Source organism: Mesoplodon bidens, assembly GCF_964165515.1.
Source record: "Mesoplodon bidens genome assembly, contig: HAP1_SCAFFOLD_522, whole genome shotgun sequence".
NCBI lineage: Eukaryota > Metazoa > Chordata > Mammalia > Artiodactyla > Ziphiidae > Mesoplodon > Mesoplodon bidens.
Window position 1 is genome coordinate 246,037 of NW_027671222.1, and position 24,850 is coordinate 270,886.

Sequence of the window (24,850 nt, forward strand, 5' to 3'; positions counted from 1 at the left end):
AACTATGCAGAGAATTGTTTTACCTGAATTTCTTTGAGATCCATCAGATGTGGCCATTAAAATGAGCCAATCTCCTCCATTACAACTACTCACTGTGCAGGCTTCTAGTCAAGCATTGGTGGAGATAGCGCAGCTCGATTTAAATGTAAAATTCAAGGTAATGTAACTAAACAAGTTAGTCCTATCCTTTTCCCCTTACTTTCCCTTAGAGAGTTTCTGAAGTTAGGGATTTGTAAAATGAAAATATTAAACCAAATTTAATAGCAAAATGTCATTGATATCATTAGTGAAACCAAGCCCAGTTTCCATTTACCCCAAAGTATAAATTGCCTATCTGAGAAGCAGTTCAAATTTAAGTCATGTCAGATTGGTGGTCTTTCTGAGTTTCAGTTTGGAACTCTTATTTGAAGTCATTGTTTCATTCAAGAGCATCTCAATATCAATAGCAGGTTTTCTACTTCAGCAAAAGCCTTGATGTACATCAGTGCCATTGGGTCCAGAGGATAGCCTCTTTGTACGTTTTTTTTCTCCCAGTCTCACTGCAATGTTAAAGTCACTGATATCACAGAGCACATTTCTAATCCTAACTATATGCCCTAATTTTGGCAGAAATCCACTCCTCCACTTTTATGCAATGTATTAACAACCAGAAATTTAATTGTATTTGTTGAGACTGTAATATCAACGTGAAGCATTCCTTTTTTGAAGCTCAAATTCTTAACACTTGCTTTCCCCTTTGCAAGAAATACTTACTCCTTTACTCCCTTGTCCCCTTAGGCTACCTACGTCATACTTCAGTTAAGAAGACATTTCACAAGGGATGCCTTTCCTCATCCTTCCAGGTGAGAAAGGTTCCCTGTCCCATGGCTCATAGTACCCTGTCTATATTTACTACAATTAGTAATTATTCTTTAGACTGCAGGCTCTAAGAAATATGGACAATGCTTGCTTTTCCACACCTTGTATTACCAGCACCTAATGCAGTGCCTGGGACATAGTAGAAGTTCTATAAATATGTAATGATTGCTGAATGAATGAATGAATGAATGTGTTAGTAACAAGATAAATGCATAAATCGTATTTGTAAAGCACAATACAAAGTAATTTCATTAATATTCACCCACTTATTTGTACCTTAATACCCTTCTCTTCATTTATATATCTTAGAATTACTTTTAATTTTATCAGCAGGGATACAGGATTTAATGATGAAATTTTGATGAAATGTATTAGAAATATTTGTGAGTGAGTAAGCACTATGCCATGGTGAGAGAGAGAAAAAAAATAAAAGCTATTGCTATATTCTTGACTCAAGTCATACTCAATATTATTTGTTACATATTATATTACACACACAAATGCATTCTCACTGGCATGGTATCACCTACATTATTATAATTTCCATTTCCTTCCCAATCCCTTTAAAGCCCATATCTGACCCTTAGACTTATTAAATTGCATTGTTTTAAACCACTTCTCCAATTTGTCAAGGTCATATTACGGTCATGTTGAATTTTGATCTTGACAAAGTATTAATCAGTCTTATCAACTAAAGAGAACTGTAAATGACTAAATCCACATGCTTTTCTATCATCCTAGACTTGATGAAAATATTAAATAGCCTCTGGCCCAGGATTGACCTCTACATATAAAACTTCTGTCCACTTTGGTTGAGGAGGAACTATAAATGAGTTTCATTGTTCTACCTACTTTGTTTCCAATAAATAGGTCTCTGGTGCTGATCTATTTTTATAAATTTGTGAATGAATTCCATTTGTAATATTTTTATAATATTAATATTTAATGTCTGATTTCAAGTCGTGGATGAAAAAATGCTAACATCAATGAAAACTACTACTTGCCCAAATAGATTAATAATAGTAAGAACAGTTAAAGTAGATTTTAAATCTACTGTCATCTTTATTTACTTTCCTGAATTGTTCCCACTGTGCCACTTCCTTACTTTCTGAATATGACAGGTTCATGCATGACGTCCTCCTCTAGATGCTGTGCCATTAAGAAATCTCACTGATTATAATAGGTGATCATCTATGATGGATAATAAATATGCTTGTGCATTTTCAATCACAAATCCATGTCTTGCACACTGAAATGATTTTACTTGTTGCTTGATCACGGGGACTACTTCCCCTGAATAAATAAGACTTGACTTTGCCTCTTTATGCAGTCATCTGTTCACAGTTCTGCCTCTCTCCAGTAGACTGTGTCTCCTTAAAGACAAATGAATATTCATTCATCTTTGATCCCCTTTGCTTGGCATGCATAGTAATTGTTCAACAAATATTTGTTTAATAAGTTAAACACCAGTATGCCGTGAAGTAGGAAAATCTGGAGATGTGAGTGGTCAAGATGGGGGGTGTGATTAAAGGACCCCTCTGAATTCTAAGAACAACATACTTAGGAGGGAATGCATGAATAATCAACGGGGCTGACTACTTGACAACTAGTATGTATTCAACTTTCAAATTCTATATTATAAGCATCCCTGAGTGTAATTTGAAATGGATAGACAGGAATTTTTATTTTATTTTTTCTAATGAGGAAGCAGTGTAGGTCTCTATTCTCATGGCCTCTGTTGCTTCCTATGAATATTTCTCCAATATCTTGACATAATCATTTTCAGGAAGCCAAGAGAGTCCAAAAGAAAATGACAAACAACAGAAATTGCTTTCATTTTCTAGTGTTTGGAAAAACATAAAAATAGGTTTAAGTTTTTCAAACATACTTAGATTTCATGAGATTTTACTTGGTTTATAATCAATATGATAAGATGCATATATATGTATATAAAATCATCATTCATTTTAAATTGGAAATAATGTGTATCCCCATGGCTGATTTGCAAACTGTCAATAATAAGAACCAAGCTTATGTCCTCCTAAGTCTTTTGTAGCCCCATTTTAACACATTTTCTGAAAGTTATTTCACTTCAACCACTCTAGATACTTTCTAAAAAAACAATAGACTTTTTAAAATTTTCCTTTCAAAATGAAAATATTAAAATATGCTACAAATTGGTGCAATAATGGAAGCTACAACTTACCACGTAACTTTGTTTGTAATTGAGCAAAATATGTTCCAATAATTTTTGCATTGTATTTGCCTTTCTCTCTGTAATTACTAACCCTTTTTCTTTCACTATGGAATGTGAATTTTGATTTCTCATCTTCAAATTTGCCTTTAAATACATTTCTACCCTTATTTTTCTTCCATCTGGAAGCTAAGTTTTCAAGAGAAAATTTGTTGCCACAAATATTGAATGTCTTCATGTTAGGAATAATGCAACTACTTTGTATTTGGAAATGTGCCACTGTGTTTAGGAAGGCTAAACACATACTTTTGGGTAAGTTCAAAAAAGATTACTCCAATGATTCAACCAAATGTATTTCAAGCATATTGATAAGAAATTTCAAACTAATTGTGTGTGATAGCCATCAATTAAAGACGTAAAATGAATGCCTGATATTTTAAAACATAAAGCCAAGGAAAAGCTGTGCATAACTAGCATGTTCTGTAAAGATAATTGGCTCACTAACTAAATTCTAACAGCCCATTCACATTTCTAGATTTTAATTGAAGAATGGATGGAAATAGTAAGGTGAGCTCATTGCCCAATACACATAAGCATGTGACAATTTTAATTTCTTCAGAGATGCCCATATTGTATGAAATCTTATTAATATTGTGATGGAATACAGTGAATCATGCTGTGAAAGAAGCACATATTTGTTGTACATGTGTTCACACACAAACACACAAACACACAGATACACGCACATTTCTTTTCTCTCCTCTCTATTCTCATTTCAGTCCCATTTTTCCTCTTCTTAGATAACTGGTATCATGAATTGAATATAAATACTTTGAATCCATGCTTGAACTTTTTACTATATGCAAATGAATCCATGAAAAACACATGATTGCTTTGAGTTTTAAAAATTTATATACATGTCATCATGCCAAATATGTAATCTTAAAAATCATTTATCATGTATATAATTAATTATTTCGAGTGAAGTATTGCATTGCATCTTAAAAATAGTTTATATATGTCTTTTGTAAGCAGCATAAACTGGAATTTTTAAATTTATTTTTATTGTCTCTGTGATCAAATGTATTGTGATTATTGATCTATTTCTCCTTTATTTTTCCATGTTTTATCCCTCCCGGTACTGACTTCATTTAAACACATTTTTCATTCTCTTTTTATGGTCTACCTTTTTATGAATCATATATGAAGTCTTCATTTTTAGTGTTTTCTGAAAAATTTGACATATATGTCTAACTTGAAAAAGTCTAAAACTATCTCATCTTCCTCCTAAGCGGTTCATGGACCCCTCAAATTTTAAATCTGATCTCCAGTATTTCAGTATATTATCTAGTGTTTTAGTTTTACTTTGTACACACCCCCTTTGGCTATTATTTTTTACACTCAACCGTTATTCAGATTCATTCCAACATTACAAATTTCTTTGCTGGTCACTGTTCAGTGCACCTTCCTACTTCTTTTTATGCTTATTTTCTTTCTTACTGAAGAACATTCTTTGTACAATGGTCTCCAATCTTGCTTAAAACACATGAGAATTATGTGAGAAATTTTTAAAGCTCCCATTATTGAAACACCGCCTAGATCACTTTGGTTAAAAAAAAAAATCTCCAAGTATTGGCTTCAGGCATCAGAATATTTTTTAATGCCTTCAGACAATTCCAATAGCTGCTGCTACTGCTTTAGTCATTTTGTTGTTGTTGTTGTTACAGTTTGTGGGTGGTAATTCCTCTTTGTCTATGAATGAAAATTTCTTTACTTCTTGTTCTTGAGTAGTTTTTTAAAATGAGGTGTAGAATTTTAATTTGGACAGCTATATGTGCTCAGTACTTTGAAGATATTATTTTATTGTTTTCCAGCATCTACCTGTTTTCTGATAAGACAACAGATATTTAAAGCCAGCCCTCAAAAACAAGGCTTATTATTTCCAGGGCCCCCTTGAATTTCTTGGTTTCAACTCCTCCTCACTATTCTAATGTTGAATTTGTTTTTTCTCCTTAAATCCTGAGACTGGGGATCCCCCCATTTTTTGTAAGCTTGTTCATTTTCTTTTTATGTGTTGCTACATGTAAAAGCAACATATAAAAGAAAACACAAGTATAACAAACTGTGTGTTCAGATTGGAAGAAAGGATTCTCAATATCAGTTCAGCCTATCCTATTGACTGAAAGCATTTACCTTGTTTCTTTTACAACTAACTTGAATATTACGAGTCTTATATCTAATATACAGTACTCTTCACCCTTCTTGGAACGTCTATGCTCAATAAGGACATTAGTTGATTTGTCACTAATATTGCTTTCCCTACATGTGAGTGCATTCAGAGTTCTATCCTCTCCCATATACATAGCATAATCTTATATTTTGTATCTAACTGGCATCAGTTTTCCTTTTTTTTTTCGATTTACTTTTAAAGTTTACTTTTAGCAGGACTGTACTGAAACACTCTTACACCTTAATAGATCTAATTGTCTGGACTTAAAATAATAGATTTCTCTATCACAGGGGCATTTGTCTGTGCAGATACTGATTTCTGTTCTCTGCACATGTTTTCATGTTATATGCCCAGTGTAATATGAAGTGAGTTAATTTATTGTGTTGCATATAGTAAAGAATCCAGCAGAATAATGTTATTTAGGGTTTTTTTCATTATTTGTATGAATAACAACAACATCAACAATAATAGTAATAGAAAAGATAATTTCTACCTATAGCAAGTCTCAGTTTTTTCTTAAATGCAGTAGAAGGCCCTTCACACTCTATTTGTCAGCTTGGCTTCAGGTTTTCATATTGTTGGCTAGAAGACAGATAAAGGGGATTATGGACAGAACTGAGCCTGGTTTCTGCTAATCTCCAACTTGAATTCTTTCAAGGGTTGCAAAATATGATTCAAGTATTTCACAGGCCTTTATAACCTTTGTCATCTGTCTGGTATATGTGCCATCATGGGTGGATTTGGAACTGACATTTTATATCTCTGATCTCAACTGTATAAATATTTGTTTAGACTGACTATCAACATAGAACACAGACATTCTCTTCTGATGTATGGATGATAGAATAGTCCTTAACTGGGCCCCTAAGGATGGGGCAGGCACAAACTAACAGAGGGCAATGAGGCAAATTTTCAATGAACTCAGATTTTATATTTTCCTTTAGGTAAAAGAGTGTTTGCTTCTATACCAAAAAACTATTTCTTATAATTTGGGTTACATTAAAAATATCTCATATATACAACCATTTATCGGAATCTATAATAGTGACTTGGTTTTCTCAAATACATTATATATGGAGTCCTTTAGACTGGAATTAAATTAATCATGGTTGTATTTTTTTTTCTATAGACTTCCCAGCTATTTTCCCCTAGGAAAACTCTCTTAAATAATCAAGAGAAATATTTTAGGCAACATTATGTAAATCATCACCCTTATTAGATGAATTAATATTCTTGAAGTTATAGCTCATTTCATGGAAATCAGATTAACCTGATGTTATGGGCATTGTCATTTATCAGTAAGTTATTTGTTAATATGCTCAGTATGTGACATAAAATATGTCACTTTAATAAGAGAATGGATCACCTCAAATAATTTAGCAAATCTTGAAAATGATAAGGATTAAAATTGTGGATGTATAAAGGACACAGAAGCTTGGAGAACTTTAAAACCATCTATTTCTCTCCTGTTTCCCTCAGACAAGGAAATGAAGGCTGATACTTTAGCATGGTTTGGAAATCCTTCTAAAAATTATCTGACTTTCTCTTAGAATTAACAAGTAATTTAAAGTTTTAAGACTGCAGAACTGACCACATGAATTACCGTAATTTAGTCAAGAATTTTTTTGAATATCCACTTTTGACAAACATTGTACATATATATACCAGGTTGTAGAGATGAATAAAATCATCCTTAGTCTCAAATAACTGAAAGAAAAATCCCCCAATATTAGTGAATACTGAGGAATTAAGGATGATGCTATGAGAAAATTTTTATAATGTGAAATTTATTAAGTTAAATAAAATATTGTGCTTTTGAGATTAGAATGACTTGGTTTTGTTCTAATGATACTGATGATAGACAGTGGTTGTATTTTGCAGAAGTTTTATGGGAGCAAAATAAAAACTTGATAATGTGATATAAGTTTGGTCCCCCAAGGCGATTTTTATTGTTATTTCTATTGGTGTTGTTAATGAGAGAAATTTTTGTGAGCTATTAGGAAAAAAAATGTGGATATCAATATCTAATCAAAAAGAAGGACAAAATAATGGATAATTAGAGAATATATATAACCAGTAAATTAAAAATATACTCACATGCTAAGGAAGCACAGTGGTGGAAGTTTTGCTCATCATAAAGCTTTAACAGTGAGTAGAAGGTATCTTGGTGTCTTGGGTGTGGGAAGATATGCTAACAACCAGTGATAGATCCGTTGTAAAATTTGGAACTGTTTCTTTGGTATTAAATTTCACTTAAGACCTGTGCTTCTGGACAGGATGGAGTAATAGGAACTGGATTTACTCTCCTGGCTTAAACTGCTAAAAGTAAAAATATATATATATTAAACAATACTTTTTGACATTGAACAACAAACAGCACAAGACAACGGTTGTACAAAGTTGTTAATTATAATGATAACCCATAAAAACCAGTGGCATAATGTTTTGTGTAATGCAGTTAAATGTTGGTGTTTGAACAAGTCCCTGGTCACCTGTGAAAAATAAAGGTGGATTCTCTTTTCATATTTATTAACAAAATGAATTTCAAGGGATGCAGTATTTAAATATGTTAAAATACTACAATTACTAGAAGAAAACATTTTTGTTTTATTTAATAAAAGTTAATTTTAAAAAAAATTTATATTTTTATGTGTTGCATTTTTTGCTTTAAGATTATACAAATATGTTTTGATATAATTTAATACATGCAGCATCAACTAGAGTATTCAATACACAGAGTATTCAATGGGTATAGGCTTAGTAGTGGGACCAAATTAGCCCTAGACTAAATTGTTTCACTTGCAGCCTAATAAGGCTTACAAGGAAGCCTCAAAATGATCAAACTATTTCTTAACTACCTCTTTGAGCAAAGTTACAAATATTTTAAAAAAAAATACAAATACGCTCTGCAACCAGTAAAGTAAAATTCACAATATCTGACATGCAATCTAGAATTACTAGGGATGCAAAGACGAAGGAAAATATAACCCATAACAAGGAGAAAAATTAATTAATGAAAACAGACTGAAAAATGGTACGATCAGTAAACAAAGACATTCAAACAGTTATTATAACTAATTTTCATAGATTCAAAAAGTTTAAAGGAAAGCATCAACATTTTAAATAGACATATAGAGGATATAAAAATAACCCAAATTGAGTTCCTAGAGATGAAAAATATAGTTTCTGAGATGAAAAATAAACTGGATGGGATTAAAAGAGATGAGGCAATGCAGAAGCAAAGATTGACCTCCCTGCAAAAGCAAAATTTTGTTATTATAATCTGTCCCACTGAGTAGTCCAAATATAAAGTCTGAAATGCAAAATGCCAGCTTGGTCATCTTTTTCCATTTCAAGTTTGCTTTACCCTTTCTGGTTTGTGCTTCCAAAAATAATTAAAGTATAAAATTATGAAAATTGTATTCAATGGTATTAAAATTAAGCATCTATCCATTTTATGGATTGCCCTGCATAATGCAAATATCTAAAATCTAAATATTATGTGTATATATACATATATGTATACATACATATATGTATATATATCTCACTAGCAAAATGAAAAGAAAATATGAAAGTACAACACAAGTTGTGGAGGAATATAGTAAAGGAAAGTAAAATGATAGTATTTTTGTTTTTAGATATAGTTGCCCTATGCAGTGGAATAATGATATATGGATTAGCATATTTTATTTTCTGAGAAGCATGAATCAATTTAAAAGATGAAAGGGCAGATGAATTTAAAGAATCATTAATTTAAATACATAATCAGTCTTCAATTTTTTTGTTACTGACAACATCCCCTTTAAGATTTTCAAAATGCTGAAAGGTGGGATTCCAAGATTTTTAGTTGCTATAGAAGCAATTATTAGCAAATCCTTTCTTCTAATCTCATTACAGAAAATAGTGCCCTTTGTGCCCAGAGAACTCCCATTAGAACAGATAGCTAGTGGGAAGCAGCCACATAGCACAGGGAGATCAGCTGGGTGCTTTGTGACCACCTAGAGGGGTGGGATAGGGAGGGTGGGAGGGAGGGAGACGTAAGAGGGAAGTGATATGGGAACATGTGTATATGTATAACTGATTCACTTTGTTATAAAGCAGAAACTAACACACCATTGTAAAGCAAGTATACTCCAATAAAGGTGTTAAAATTTAAAAAAAGGAACTGCATTTCGGAGCAGCTCAGAACATAAGGTGTACCACTCTGGAGCTATCCTCCATTTCCTGTGTCTGATTAAATATTGTGCATATGTGCTATGTATTTATATCTCCATCTAAATATACATCTATATCTCCTAAAATACTCTCTCACATATAATGAAGTCACAGTTTCCAGATAGTTGTTCTGGTAGTCATTAGACAAAATATAGTCTCATTTATTTAAAAAATGTGAAATGAGAGAAATGTATGAAAAACTTGATCCATCTTCTGACTGAATTTGTGGTATTGGTAACTTCAGAAGAGGAAATAATTAATTTATTGTAAATTATTTTATTCCTCTTTTATTAGAGAGTAAATTTATAAACTGAAACTGTTAGGGCTTAAAGGGTTTTTTTCCAGAAGATAATATCTGTGGTTCTCACCTTACACTGAGTAGTATATCACTAGTAAACAATCAGACAAATATGTACATTATTAAGTTATTTTATTTTCACCTGGCTTTTTAATACTATCATCTGATATACATCATATTAATTGACACTGCAATTTCTTCCTTGATTTGTATATTTTTTCTACAAACACTTTGCATTCCAACTTCCACGTATCTGATTTATTCATCCCTGTGATGGTCTTCATCTTCAGACATCTTGTGACAGTAAAAGCACACTCACTAGGGACTAGGAGTTTGAAAAGGACTTAGAAAATTGTTTGGAACCTGAAAAAATGGCTCCAGAATATGAAAACAAATCTGCAAAATTGAGATCAAAACTTGTGTAATTGGGCTTCCCTGGTGGCGCAGTGGTTGAGAGTCCGCCTGCCGATGCAGGGGACACGGGTTCATGCCCCGGTCTGGGAAGATCCCACATGCTGCGGAGTGGCTAGGCCCGTGAGCCATGGCCGCTGAGCCTGCACGTCGGAGCCTGTGCTCCGCAACGGGAGAGGCCACAACAGTGAGAGGCCCGCATACCGCAAAAAAAAAAAAAAAAAAAAAAAAAAAAAAAAAAAAAAAAAACTTGTGTAATTAATATTTTCAACTAATATTACTACAACAGCAATGTTACTCAGCTTTCATATAGTTATCTATAAATTATATTGGATATGTGACGGGCACATTTTAATGCACTTGATAACATTTAGGGTAAAGCTTCTAAAAGGGCAATTGCCTAGGACTGAGGAAGGTTTAAAAATGGCCCCGCACAGAATGAACTAGAAGTGACTTCAGTGGGAGGCTGAGGCAGAGATGCTGGACCCGGAGAGTGACAGAGCAGGCGTACATTGGAGAGAGCTTTCCTATATAGGAGAGCCAAGAATTTGTTACTTATTGAGGGGGGAGCATGAAGGTAGTGGACCCTATAATGAGAATCCTAGGATTGCTCCTAGATTTCTAACTTGGATAAATGACAGGACGGTACTCTTTGGTGAATACTAAAGGAACAGCAACAGCAGCAAAACTCTAGGAATGGAACTTTAACATATCACAATGCCACCTTTAAAGTAAATTTGGTATTCTTCTCCTTTTTGAATGAATGAAAATACATTAATCAAAGACATACACGGGCTTCCCTGGTGGCACAGTGGTTGAGAGTCCGCCTGCTGATGCAGGGGACACGGGTTCGTGCCCCGGTTTGGGAAGATCCCACATGCCGCGGAGCGGCTGGGTCCGTGCGCCATGGCTGCTGAGCCTGCGCATCCAGAGCCTGTGCTCCGCAACTGGAGAGGCCACAGCAGTGAGAAGCCCGCGTACCACACACACACACAAAAAAAAACACATACACATTCACACACCTGCTAATATCTGCTCTTCTGCAATCGTGTTTTCTGTATAGTGTCTAAATATCTATTCCAGTTGAAGTAGTGCTTAAACACTTCAATATGCCTCTTTTCAGCCAAAAAGAAAAACTGTCTATGACTGTTTCAACATATTTTAAATATATGTATAATCATTGCCAACTTGTCTGCTTTGCAGATTCTAGTTTCCTATACAATATTTAATATCTCCCTTTATTGAAAATGTCATTGCTCAGTATTATGATTGTTTTTCATTTTTATTATATGTCTGAATATTAGAATTATTGATTAATCTCTTTATTAATGGAATAATCTCAGCACAATGTTAAATACACTTCTCTACCATTATTATATGTTATTTTAAAGATTTTCCATACAGTTACTTTAAATGGGATTTTCAGATTTTTCAGGCTTTTTGAAGTCAGTAGGATAGGCTCCAGTGAGTAAAAGAAATGCTGAAGAACAACAATATGAATTAAACAAATTTAAGTAGTTAAGAAAGCACTAATCTAGTCATTGAGAAATGTACACTAATATTTACATAGTATGTATATATAAATCAATAGTTTCTAAATGAGATAATCTACTGAACAAGATATCTTAAAATATGAATGAAAAGATGTTGTAAAATCTCTATATGATTAAAGTACAAAAAATTTTATAAGCTTGGAATATAAATAATAAGTGCATTTTTGTCTGGGAGACAAGTTGTTATCTGGGAAACCTCAAGACATTTTGTAGATTATTGAAATCACTTTACTATCAATCTTGAGCATTTCTCCTATCAACTCTATAATTAGTATTGGAAATTACCATGATGACTCTATTTCACTATCAGAACATTGAAGAAACTATTTAAAGTGCTAAACATTGGTTTTAACAAATAAAAAACAATTCATCTGAAGAAGATGTTACAATGAGCTCAGGAATTAAAAGATCTCAAAGTAGAGAAATTTCACTGACTGCAGTATAAACAACTTGAGGGTAGAGAGTGTCTGTTTTTCCTGTTTGCCCTCCAAATTTGGGAACAGTTTTATATGCATGGTGCAGGGTAATAAGCAAATGTTTAACAAATGAAAAGTACTGAATTCATTACCTTGTGGTACAAATTAGGATTTCTTTTGTACTGTAACTAGAAGATTTTAACTTCAGCATTATGAATTATTAATGTCTTTATCTGATTCCCAGTTCTGTGTCAACCAAACTTATTTGAGTGATAATTAGAGGACTTCATGTTTATCCTATCTTCTAGGATTTCACTTTTGCATATCTGTTAATTCATAATTTTGACATTTTTATAGCACAACCAAAGACTATAAAAACACATAGAGCAAGCACTTGCCAAAGAACTCTAAATAAAACACATCTCAGATATGAAATTAGATCCATGCTTGGTTATACTTCTAAGTGCTTCATCTAAAGAGAGACGTGCAACACTGCTGCATGAATTAATCACCTAGGGTGACTTTTAAACCTACCAACAGCTGGCCCCTCTATCATATCTGATTTTATTCAATAGTCTAAGTGATAATAATTTCTGGATCAAGAACTTTATTTTACTGGTTGTAAAGGTGGGCACATGCACACGCACACAATCCCCAGTGCTTTTAAAAATTGTGGGACAGAATTAATCATAACTATTGAATTTAAATGCCATTTATCAACTTATTAAAGTGCAAGCATGCAGGGAAAATAAGCTAAAGACAAGACTTTCATTTTTCAATTTATTTTTTAAAAGTCTTGTAGAAATCTTTATGAAATTAACACAAAATGGTGGTACCAAAAATCTTTTTGCTTTGTTTATTCCCTAGTCTGTGGCAATGTAAACAGTGGAAGTTAACCCGGAATTTAAGTTAAGGAAAGCTATATTGTATTAAGTTTAGCCAAAATTCTCTAACTTGCCATATTTTTTCAAATAAATAAACTTTCTATTCTCTTCCCTCTCTCCTCATCTCCCTTAAGGTATGTCAACTCTAACCCCGCCCCCCCATACACACACCTTGTTGCCTCTGATATTATCTCCTCTACTAGAGGTGCTTTTGTACTTATTGCTACACAATAGTTCAACAATAAAATGTGATAAATGCAGGCAAAGGTGTTTCAAGAAAGAAGGTAAATGTCCTTACACATTTTCAACATAGAAACAAAAAGTTTACAAAACAGCAAAATTTAAAAAAAAAGTTATAGATAAAGTTTGCAGATAATGTTGTCATCCCTCTTAAAAGAAGGGGGATAAGGCACAGAAGAAATGTAGTGTTGAGGACAATGAAAATCAGCAGTTATTGCAATCTATTTATGCTGCATTCAATGGATTTAGAAGACAGAGGCTTGAGTGCTGTCGTTATTACTTGTTTGCCATTTGATGGTGGGCAAAATATTTAATTTCATTGGGTTTCTCTTTCTATGCCTCTAAAATGTGGATTCCCAGGCTAAGAAAATATTTCAAATCTTTTCTAGGTCTAAAAGTCACAGACCTTAGTGTACCCTTTATAAAGGCCACATTTTCACAAAAGATAGCATTCTTGTAAAACACCTTTATAGAAAGAAAAAGCTATATTTAGAAAGCCCACTCAGTGTCCAGAGTTTTCTGAAGTCGTACTGCTGTTTGTAACCAGGTGTAGGCCAGTAGGACAACACATTTGCTTTAATAACTGTCCAGATTTCTTGGAGTTAAAGATAAGTTTTTCATTATTCTAAGTGTTGACCTAAGAAATTATTGAAAATAAGAATTGTTCTAATTTACATCTTGAATTGCCCAGTTCTTACATGGCCTGACATGAAAGGCGATTTAAAAGATTGCATTTAAGTTTGGACATATAGCCTTCATCCTGCTGTTTCATCACAGACCTCTTACAAGATAAACACGTGCAACCATTTTGAGTTTCTGAATGGGAGTGCTTATAGTATTTTCCCCTTATAAATTTCTTGCCAACTTACTCCAATTTGAATGCAGGTAGAAATTTATAAATTTCTCCAAGAACTTATTTTTATTTTTATGAATCTTACTGATTTTGTTTTAATACCGAGGACTTTATCAAATTCATAGACATTTGATAGAATGAAAAGCAAAAGCATAATTAGGAAAAATCCGAAAACCTCAAATAGAAAATAAGATGCTATGTTGTTAGTAACAGAAATTAGCACAAATAGACTGAAAAACTGACCACCATTGTAAACTGAGCTTTTAACTATGGCAGTCGCCAGGAAAAGGAGGGTTACTCCTCTTTTTTTGCCTTCTTTTAACAATCTCGAAAATTAAAGAAAGATTGAAATGACAATAAAAATAAGTTATTTCCCAAACCATTTGAGAGTAGTTGCTAACACAATGCAATGTCTCCCCCCAATCCTCTAGTGTTTCCTACAAACATATATCCAAATATAATCATGAAAATAAGGAAATTAACACTGACACATGACCACAGAGCCACTAATCCTCAGACCCCTTTCAAGTTTTGTCAATTATCCCCATCATGTCCTTCATAATAAAAGGATCAGCCCAGTGTCACATGTTGCATCTAGCTGTCCTGTCTCTTTAGTTTTTTAATCTGGAAAATTTTCTCAGGCTTCCCTTGAATCTCATGAACTAGAAAGTTTTAAAGAATATCGATCAGTTATTTTGTAGGATTTAGCTGTTTGTATTTGTCTCATGATTATTCAGGATATGTGTAGTTGGCAGGAATAACACAGTGGTGAAGCTCTGTTCTTCTCACTGCTTCCTATCAAACAATTTTGGCAAACTTTTAACTTGTAACCTTACTGGAATATCATGTTACTCATTTGATTAAGGTGTATCACCCAGTCTTCTCCATTGTAAAGTTATTTTTTTCTCCTTCATTATTAATAATTTTTGTGGTAAGGCACTTTGTAATTATGTAAATATCCTGTTCCTCATCAAACATAATTTACTCAATTTAATTATTTAAATCAGTATGAACTCATAGACTCCTATTTTATTCAATTGACTATAATACATTTCTGCCATTATTTATTTTGAGGCTGAGATTGTTCAAGATTTGTCCAGTGGAAACCCCTTCAGTTTGGCTTCTATATCCTTTGATGTTTCCCAATTATTCTGTGATATCTCCCTTCTTTTTTTTTAACATCTTTATTGGAGTATACTTGTTTTACAATGGTGTGTTAGTTTCTGCTTTATAACAAAGTGAATCAGTTATACATGTATCCTCATATCTCTTCCCTCTTGTATCGCTCTCCTTCCCACCCTCTCAATCCCACCCCTCTAGGTCACAAAGCACCGAACTGATCTCCCTGTGCTATGCGGCTGCTTCCCACTAGCTATCTATTTTACGTTTGCTAGTGTATATATGTCCATGCCACTCTCTCACTTTGTCACAGCTTATCCTTCCCCCTCCCCATATCCTTAAGTCCATTCTCTAGTAGGTCTGTGTCTTTATTCCCGTCTTACCCCTAGGTTCTTTTTTTTTTTTTTTTGCGGTACGCGGGCCTCTCACTGTTGTGGCCTCTCCCGCTGCGGAGCACAGGCTCCGGACGCGCAGGCTCAGCGGCCATGGATCACGGGCCCAGCCGCTCCGCGGCATGCGGGATCTTCCCGGACCGGGGCACGAACCCGTGTCCCCTGCATCGGCAGGCGGACTCTCAACCACTGCGCCACCAGGGAAGCCCCAACCCCTAGGTTCTTCATGACATTTTTTTTTTTTAGATTCCATATATATGTGTTAGCATACGGTATTTGTCTTTCTCTTTCTGACTTACTTCACTCTGTATGACAGACTCTAGGTCCATCCACCTCACTACAAATAACTCAATTTCGCTTCTTTTTATGGCTGATCCCTTACTTCTTGAAACAATAATATGTTCTAGGGTCATCTTATATTTTCCCTGTAGTGGTTCTAGAATCAGCCATTTCTCCAAAGAGCTTTAGTTCCTTCAGTTGGAGAGCTGTATTTAGAAACCAAGATCTGGACACTAGGTGTATTCATTGCTCTTGGGAAGCAGTGGTCCCAGGTACTCTCAATAGGCAGAGCTAGGGGATTTATGTACATATATACATACACACATATGAAAACACATATTCATAACCATTTACACATATTCACAAACACATTCATTAACATATGCATACATATAGTCTATGTTTTTTCTATAATGTCTCTATATTGAAAATCATGTGTTCACATTAACATCCTCCATTCCCTTTCAACACCCTTTCATTCTAGTTTTTGCCCTTTTCATATTTTAACTCCCTCCACAGATATTAAAATAACACTGATTACCATATTCTTAATATCCTTAATTATTTGATCAATCTTCCTCTATTTAAGTAAATTCTTGTAGCTGCCACTTTCCCATCCACACATTTTCTCCCCTGGCACGGGTTAGGACAATCTGTACAGAGTGGTTGCCAAGGCCACTTCCTCATGTGGATGCCCTTTCACACGAATCAGACTTCAGCAGTCAACTCCAGGCTCCCTTATGCAGACATCCTCCCCCATTTCTCAGACTCTGAGTCCCAATGCCAAGTCATGTGGTCCCTTGAATGCCCACCTCCCCCATGCTGACAAAGGGTTATTTTACCTCACTTAATGGACTAATTTGTTCAAGAAGGGAAGGGATCACAACACTATAAAGCAGTTATACTCCAATAAAGATATTAAAAAAAAGGGAAGGGACAAGGAAGGGGATGAAGAAAGGGAGGTGGACAGGGATGAACAGGTATCTTTCCTTTCTAAACAATATTTGATGAGGCCCTTCATTTAGAAGCTGCAAAGACATTATGAAGTATCAGCTGAAGAACTGAAACAATGACATATATTTACACATCTGTATCCCTACATCTATGACACACAATGTACACCTAATTTTATAGCGACCAAAATATAATTTAACAAAACTTATGATGCTTAGCCATACACTTTAATACTCAGCAACTTAAAAAAATATGCAGTGCCATTTGGCTGTTAACTATCATCCATTTATATGAATGGATTTGTAAAACTCCTAGCCAAGAGTGCTTGGGATAGCGTCTCTACTGGTCCTTACTGGATCCTCTTCTTCTTTTGTCACTCTTTTCAGTCATTTGTTGATTCTCGATTGTATCTCATTGGTGACTTGCATGACCATTGGTAATCATATCTGGGCAAATACCCCAGCTTGGTGTCTCTCAAAGGGCTGACTGAAAACCACCTGCAACAAAATCAACTGTGGTACTAGAAAAAATTCAGGTCCACAGGCCCTGTTCTGATTTCCTGCTCAGAAGCTCTTTAGAGAGTAATGAGTATTTGGAAAATACCTTAGCTAATTCTCACACATTAACACTGAAACCATGGTGTAGTTTGCATGTCTACAATTCCTCAAAGTTCACGGTTTAAAACACATAGGTCTCACTGACTACAGTTCTTTTATTTTAGCTTCATCAATTCACATTTGTTATTTAACCAACTTGGAAATTGCCAGATGTGTGAATAGCCGCCAAAGTAAAATGTATCTATCTTTTGCAAAAATGTCTTCTACCAAATGTCTCTACAAAATGAAATGTAAATACCTTCTAAGATCTTGCTTGGAGGAACCTTACAGATTTTTTAAATCTTCCAGGTTTTAGGGAATAGCAAGTGCAAAGGCCCTGATGTTGGGAAAGCCACTGCAGAAAGAAAATCTGGATGTGTGTGTGAGAGAAGAGTAGGAGTAAACGAGCTTGGAGAGTAGGGCAGAAGAAATACTGAATAAAGCATGTGGGACAGGTAAAAAGTTTAATTTTTATTCTAAAGTGATGGGAACAGGTTTTGGGAAATAATGTGATATGATTCATGTTTTTTTTGTGATTATTCTGGCTATTGTATTGGTTATAGACTATAAGGATTGGGGCAAGAGGGGAGGAAGCAAGGAGGTTGTGGAAGAGGCTGCCTATTGCATTAGATGAGGCAAGCAATGATGGCTTGGAGTAAGTAAAGACGGCAAGAGTAAGGTGAGAGGTAGGTGGATTCAGGATGTATTTTCAAGTTAGACTGGCAAGAATTTCTGATGGACTGGACACAGGAATTGTGGGTAAGTGAGAGTTTAAGGATGAATCTAACATTTTTGGCCTGAGCAACTGGATGAGTTATGGAGCCAGGAAAAACGGGAGTGCAATGGATGGATCAAAGCAAAATATTTAGTTTTATTTGCTAAGTTTGAAATGTCTATTATGCATAGATTGGAGATATTTAGTGGGAAATTGGAATTAGGAGTCTGGAGGTTAGGTGAGTGCTTAGGGCTAGAAGTATGAATTGGGGAATCATAAGTCATCTTCCCATTAAAGTAATGGGACTAGATTAAAACTCATGAGTAGTTAAGGTAGATGGAGAGTGAAGGGGGCCAGGAATGAGCCTTAGGGCATTCTGAAAGACGTTGAGGGATGGGAGGCATCACCAAGGGAGACTGCCAAGGAATGGTGAGTGAGGAGGGGAGAAATCTAGGAGAGGATGGTGTCCTGGTAGCCAGTGAAACAAAATATTCATTCTGGAAATTATGAGGTTCATTTCCCAAAGTTTCTTGAATTGATGATCATTTGAAACTTGGTATTTTAAAAAGAGCTTTAGCAAACAGAAAAGAGAATAATTTTCTATCATGAGTGATTGATTGCAGTAGCATGGGGAATGGAAAAGTTGTGAAAAGGGAATCAAGAATCTGTGTAAAAGACAATTTTAAACAAAAGTATTCATTTAAAAAACAAGTACACAATATTTAGACATTATACTTTGTCTTTGTGTCAACAGCAGCTACAGCATGCTGTAAGTGAAAGATGAAGGATTACAGTTTAATATCAAATCAGGGAAAAAGGTGAAATAGTTGAATTCTTTGTAGATTTTTAATAGATTTCAAACCTCTATTGGTTTTGAATAATGTCATATTTCAAACATAATTTTCTAAATAATCATAACAATTTTAGAATCAGAATAAACCTTATATAACCTTATATAAAACTTATTTAAATGCACATATAGTTCATTTTTACGGGTAAAACTAGGACTCTGGTCTTCTGATTACCAGTACTATTTCTTATTGCAACACACTGTTTAAATGTATAGATGATTGAAAAAAAGAGCAGACCAGTGATCTCTTAAATGTTTTACAAAATATTAAGTAATTAAAATTAGGGGAAATAAAGCTCATGAGGATTAAATGACAGAAAGAGTTTATAAGAGGGCAAACAAGTAGGAGATGTTTTTCCACACAGATAAATATGAGGTTTTAGTAGAAAATGACCAAAACTGCATTTATAAGGTCATGATACTAGCTAACTGAAATAAAGACAACCATCATGTAAATAACATATACTTTTGAAGGTGAATTTTGAATATGGAGACTGATACAGATTAACATCTGATTATAATAAAAATCAGATAGGCAGGGTAACAAGGTCTTCTTCATCCAATCACAGCTTATCAGGAATAAGGGAACCTCTTGATACTTTGGTATGTGCCATTTTAGGTCAATGAACTTGCTACAAAGTGAACACATGACATAAGAAATAGTTTAGAATCATAAATATGATTCAAGAAATCCATGGATGGTGAAAGCTATGTTGGATTATTTCAAAAAGTTAGGGATGACTAGGTTAAGTAACTTCTCTTTTTAATAACAGAATAACTGTCACATGAAAGATCTCACTATGCCATTGACAAAGATAAAATCCCGGGATGCCATGGCTTCACAGTCTAATAGTCTAGAGATACAATGTCCAGTATAGTGTCCATTAGTCACAAGTGGCTATTAAATACTTGAAATGTGGGCAAGTTTGACTTAGGAACTGAAATTTTAATTTTATTGAACTTACATTTAAACATTTAAAAACACATGTGAATAATGGCTGTAGTTTTTGACAGCACTAAGAACATTTCCATTATCATGGAAAGTTCTATTGACCAGAGCTGACCCATAACCTTTTTATTTAATTTTACATTTATTCCTCTTTGCTAAGAAAATCCTCTCTTACTAAAAAACAATATTAGCAAGATGGCTAGATATAAGCTCAAGATGCAAAAATCTATTGGATTTCTATAATCCAGGAAGAAAGAGAGAGCTTAAAAATTATTTAAAATGGAAAAAGAAAACTACCTAGGAATAAATCTAAATAAAAATGTGCAAGACATTTATGGAGAAAGATATTAAAGAAGTCTTAAATAAATGGAGAGGTACATCTTGTTTATGGATTGAAAAGACTCATCATAATGGTGTAAGTTTCCCCCAACTTAATTTATATAGTCAATACAATTACAATAAAAATACTTAATAGAGGTTTTACAGGATTGCCAATTCTCAAATTTATGTGAATGGTCAAGAACAGCTCAGACACACCTAAAAAATCCATTCATTCCAAAATGGTCCTGGAAAACTTAATTATTCATAAGAAAACAAAGAAATTGGATAATACAGACGAGTCGATTGTAAGTGCATTAATGGCTTGAATATAAAACAAAGATACACTAGAACTTTCAGAAGAAAATATACTATATCTGGGTAGCATTAAACTAGGGAAGGACATTTTAAGTAGAACAAAAAGACACTAAGCTAAAAGATAAATTTGATTTCATTAAAATTGAGAGCCGCTATTTATCAAAAGACAACATTAAAAAAGTTAGAAGGTATGAAATAACTTATTTGTGTCATATATAGCTGACCAAAGATTATTTGCTTGTATTTAAAAAACAATACAAATAAGTAAGAAAAAGATAAACAGTAGAAAAATGGACAAAAGATATTCTCTGGACTTCACAGAATAGGAAACATAGGCAACTATTAAACAAATGAAAGGATTCTCAGCCTATCAGTAATTAGGGAAATACAAATTAAAATTGTTATGGACTGAATCGTGTTCCCTAAAATTCGTATGTTGATGCCCCATCTCCCAATGTGGCTGTTTGGAGACAGGGACTTTAAAAACATAATTATGGTTAAATGAGGTCATAATGGTGGGGCCCTAACTGATATGACTGGTGTCCTTGTAAGAAGAGAAAGAGATAAGAGGGATGTATACACACAGAGAAAAGGCCATGTGAGGACATAGCAAGGAAGCAGTGGTCATCTGCAAGTCAAGGACAGAGGCCTCAGGAGGACCCAAAACTGCCAACATCTTGAGCCTGGACTTCCAGCCTCCAGAACTGTGAGAAGAAAAATCTCTTGTTTTTTAAGCCACTGAATCTGAGGTATTTTGCTAGGACAACCTGAGCAGACTAATACAAGGAACAAAAGACTAGAATGGCCATTCTAACTGGTGAAGCTATAGAGCAAAAGGGCTGAAAATTGATTCCATAACTTTGGAAAACATTTTGACATGAATTTTTAAAGTTGAATATTTGAATTCCCTACACCTCAGCAATTCTACTCTTAGTATGTCTACTCTTTTACTTATGTTAAATCTTGCACATGTGTAGCAGGAAACATTAAAATAAATGTTCATGGAAGTACTGTCCGTAATAGGCCCCAAACAACCCAAATATCACTAATAGAATAATAAACACATTTTCTTGTATTTATACAATAAAATATTATACAGTAGTACAAATGAATGAACACTAGTTAAAGTAAAGTGGATGAACCTTAGAAACATAATGTTGAGTAAAAAAAGCAAGCACAGAAGACTAAAGTATGTTATCAATTTTATAAATCTCAATAATAAGCAAAATCAGATAAAAATTATGTGGATGTTCAACATAAAGCCAAGATCAGAGTGATTTCTTTGGTGAAAGCAGGAAGGTGGGATCAGGGTAGAGAACAGAGAGAAGACTCAGCAGTTTTGATTCTACCTCTTAGTTTTGGTGGTGTGTTTGCAGGAGTTTTTATTATTTCTCATAACTTACATACAATTAAATATATTCTTTTGTAGATTATCTAATAATATTTAAAAAATCAAAATCCATTATATACCAAAGATAACCCCTAGACATTAATTATAGAGAGTCCACTTTAAAACAACATACATAGTTACTCATAAATCTTCTGTAGTTGAAAGCTTTTAGCTATAAAATTCTTACCCCTTCATAGGAGGACTTTATGTGCCATAATGAAGGAAAATTGTTCCTACTTAGGGACAATTTGCCTTCTTTATTTAAGAGATACTAGTCCTTTGGCTGCCTAGAAATTTTAAAAACAACTGATAACTACATCTACTGCCTGCAAGAGAATAAAGGAAAAGGAGCATAGGAGGCAATCTCATACATTATTGATAAACACATACAAAGACAATATTCGTACAAAGCTATTTCTCCATAAAGCAACTCTGAATTTTATTAATAAATACATATATATCAAACATTAATAAAAGAATAAAATCCAATATGAGTACATTTGCTCTTTTTTTGCAATTAGTTCCAGGATTCTATTTTAGATTATTACTTCATATCTGCGAGAGTTGGGTGTGTGTTTGTGTGTTTGGTTTTATGGAAGTTGCATTGTGCTAAATTTTACATTTCTTTCTAGAATTAAATGGCTTTTGTTATCCCTTGGGAATACTGAAGATAGCAACAACAGATTACTACCTACCAGTGGAAAAGTATAAATAGCAATTTTAGCTGCTAGTGATTCTGAAATTGCCCTTAACTTTGTCCTTCTAAAAATGATCCAAGAATTACGTTTTGCAAATCCACAGATTTACTATCCATATTCAAGTCATTTACGTGGACAAAGAATGTAGCCTGCGGTATCAGTACAAAGGATGTTATAGCCATCAAGCCATCAGCCACTGAAGCCACCCCCAATGCTGCACCCTGAGGGGATTCAGGATGGAGAAAACAGGATACTGGTGCTAGATAATTAAAGTGAATTTCAAGGGAATGATTTCCATGAGACCAGATTCTTGCATCTCACCATATATAGAAAAGTGCTAAATTTATTAAATTAAGATGTCTAGTTTCTTTAATTAACAGTAATCTTTTGATGTTCCAACTACCTGGGGTTTTTTTTGCAAGAACCCCTAAATATCCTGGGCCCTCCCTTACCTCTTCGGAACAGTCCCTCAGAGCTATCTGAGAGGCTGTCTCCTGATTTAAGTACTCAGTATGTCCTCCAAATAAAACATAATTCTCAACTTTTAGGTTGTGCATTTTTTTTCAGTCAACATTTAATTGTATGGCTCACGTAGGTACTATGCCTAGATGTAATGGGATGAGCTGTAAATTATTAAAACTAGATAAATTCTGTCAGCTCTACCACTAGCTGAGATCAGGCTTTCATCTCTGGATACTTCTGTCATAGACCATGGTAGATATGGGGTCTGTGTTGGTCTTAAAATTATTCTTAGAATTGTGGGGACTCATTCATTCTTTCAGCAAATTTTATTGCTTATATTCTATGTGTCAGTTACAGTGCTGGGTCTTGAAATATAGAAGTCAACACACAAAAATACAAGGATAAAACACATTTTCTACCATATTAACTTTTTTCATTCATTAATTCATCCCTAAATCATTCAACAGGCATCTTCTTATTGAATACTGATGAGGGGTCAAATGCTATGCTAAACACTGAGTATATAACTGCAAATGAGATGGATAGGCCCTGATTTTGATGTCACTACTATCTTTTGTCCTGCCATATAATGGGACAGCTTCATTATTCCCTTTACCCTAAGTTTTTATCACAAATTGCTAATGAAAATAAAACTGTTAGTGGAGTTTCAACATGCATAGGTAAATGAGAACACAGAACTCCCCTTTCGCATGCCCCATTCTTCTCTTTCTAACTCCCTATGTGAACCCACTTTGTGCCAAGACAAAAAATTTGTGCCCCAATAAGAACCAAGCTGATTTCCTCACACTGACTGGGGCTATTGCTCATTTAGAAGACTTGATGCTTAATTTTGATAAGCAACTAGAAGACCATGGAGACAACCTATAAAAATGATTTGCCTTGGGAGAAAATACTAAAAAGGGTTAATGTGCTGTTCCACATGTCTAACCTCCTGGGATTAAACCACAGGCACCAAGATCACCAAGTGTACTTGGCAACAGTGAGCTAAAAATGAAAAAAAAAGCATCATAGTGTTATTGTATTCATTTTCCCCCAAGGCACTCTCTGATAAACACCACAACCTCTAAGGGAATTGAGAACAGCTTCCTTGTGGGGTAGGTTAGATATGCATCTTTTTCCACGCAGTTATATCATATCCAGCTATCAGCACACCTTACTTAAGGTGATTGTAATCTATGAGATTAAATGTTCCTACATGATTGGAAACCTTCTTGTCCTCAATTCATTGGCTACACTGGATTATTTTTCTTGGGTCAGACCTCCAGAATTCTACCAGAAATCGTTCCTTTGGGGAAACCAGGCCTTCCCAGAAACTCAGGAAACTGAAATGGGGACAGCAAGAGAGAAGGAAATTATTTGGACATATAGACCTCAATTGTTTGGTTTTAAGTAAACGTCCCAGCAAACATCTTCTAAATGGTATAATAACTTTAGGGAAATTCACGGTTTATAAGTTTGTGTACTCATAAACTGAACATATTATGATAAGAGTACAGGTTGCATTTTGTGTCTTCAACTCAAGCAAAGACTTCAAAAAAGGCCCAGTTATCCTTTGTTCATTAAGACACAAAGAGAGGGCAAAAAGGGCAAGTTTCTAAGTCTTTTTCTTTAAAATTTACTTCCTTTCTTCAGCC

The 24,850-nt window shown here is 34.2% G+C and overlaps 1 long non-coding RNA gene across 1 annotated transcript; it reads right to left on the reverse strand.

The window, feature by feature from the left end:
• Nucleotides 1-1,302: 1,302 nt before the first annotated feature.
• On the reverse strand, nucleotides 1,303-24,449 carry LOC308611692. The gene is made up of 4 exons (XR_014015009.1): nucleotides 24,412-24,449; nucleotides 7,380-7,598; nucleotides 5,776-5,864; nucleotides 1,303-2,231 (listed from the first exon to the last, which is right to left on the reverse strand). It is a non-coding gene; the product is annotated as an uncharacterized lncRNA (long non-coding RNA).
• Nucleotides 24,450-24,850: the final 401 nt, after the last annotated feature.